Below are 1,475 nucleotides of genomic sequence, written 5' to 3'. Positions count from 1 at the left end.
TAATGATTAGTGTTTTGTATAGTTTTGTATTAAGTGCATGTCTTTAGTGTTAGTGAAGTTGACAACAACATGTAGGTTGTGATTCCTGACTTAGGCGTGCCACAACGCTTTAGTAAGATTTGTTTATTTTAACTTAGTTTGTAATTATGTATTAGGTTTAGTTCTTTACCTGAAGAAGAGATCAGATTGCAGATCTCGAAACGTAGTGTTACTGTTTTCTTGTTTCACTGAACGATGGCAAATGTCCGGAAAAATCCATAGAGTAAGCGTAAACATATAAAAATAACACCACTTCTTATTTCAATATATTCTGTACTCACTTTGGAGGATAGAGATTATCCCGATATAAAATTGGAAGTTTTAGCTTTTAACTGAAATTCTTAGTAAATATTAAGTGTTGATCTTGGAAGAATGCGCTACGATCGTAGTTTCAAATGTTTCTCTATTTTAATTCCAGGTTTTCCCGTCAGTTTGTGCTGCTATCAGTGTGTGTGTGTTGTTTTGTAAGGTTCATGTTTCAAAAGTAAATACGGCAAATAACATTAAAATATAATAGAATGAAGTTACAAAAAGTGTACTACGTGGCCGCGTTATAAGTTTATAAAGGCCAGCCAACAGGCAAAAAGAAGAAAATAAAAAATAAAACATCGTGTAATTATTATGTGAGTGCTAAAATTGTAATAGTACATTAATAGAGATTATTGGTCGCATTACCTCAAATAACCTAAGTAGCATACAAATCAAAAGGTTGTGTTTCTATGTGTGAATAACTATTGTTAACATTTTAGATAATCAAGTTTTAAACTAATGGATTTAAAATAATTTGTTGTAATTTACAGTTTTAATCTGCAGTCAAAATTGGTCAGATAAGTTCAAATTAAGTAGCATACAAATCACATGTGTGAATAACTATTGTTAATAGTGTAGGAATTGGTTTTAAATTAAATTCTGTCGGCTAGTTCTGATACTATACTGTAATTTTAAATAACTATAATGAAATTCGGTAGTTTAGATAGGCTAATAAGGAATATCGATAGAGGTTATCCAGATATAAAATTGGAAGTTTTAGTAAAATACACTTTTAACTGAAATTCGTAAATATTGAGTGTGCAGCGATTGATCAGTTAATTTTTTGTTTATAAATAAATAGTTTTTTATCTTGGTATGTTTTAAATTGGATCCAGGAGAATGCGTTACGATCACAGTTTCAAATGTTTTTCTATTTTAATTCCAGGTTTTCCCGACAGTTTGTGCTGCTATCAAATTTGTGTGTTGTTTTGTATCATCGTGTAATTATTGTGTGAGTGCCAATTGTAATATTAAATTAATAGAGAATCACATGTGTCAATAACTATTGTTAATAATGTAGGAATTGGTTTTAATTTAAATATATGTTCGCCAGTTCTGATTCTATACTGTAATTGTAAATAACTATAATGAAATTCCGTACTTTAAATAGGCTAATCAGAAATATA

The sequence above is a fragment of the Homalodisca vitripennis genome, unplaced genomic scaffold (genome assembly GCF_021130785.1).
Source record: "Homalodisca vitripennis isolate AUS2020 unplaced genomic scaffold, UT_GWSS_2.1 ScUCBcl_1444;HRSCAF=5083, whole genome shotgun sequence".
In the NCBI taxonomy this organism is placed as follows: domain Eukaryota; kingdom Metazoa; phylum Arthropoda; class Insecta; order Hemiptera; family Cicadellidae; genus Homalodisca; species Homalodisca vitripennis.
Note: the sequence above shows the minus strand (reverse complement) of the source record.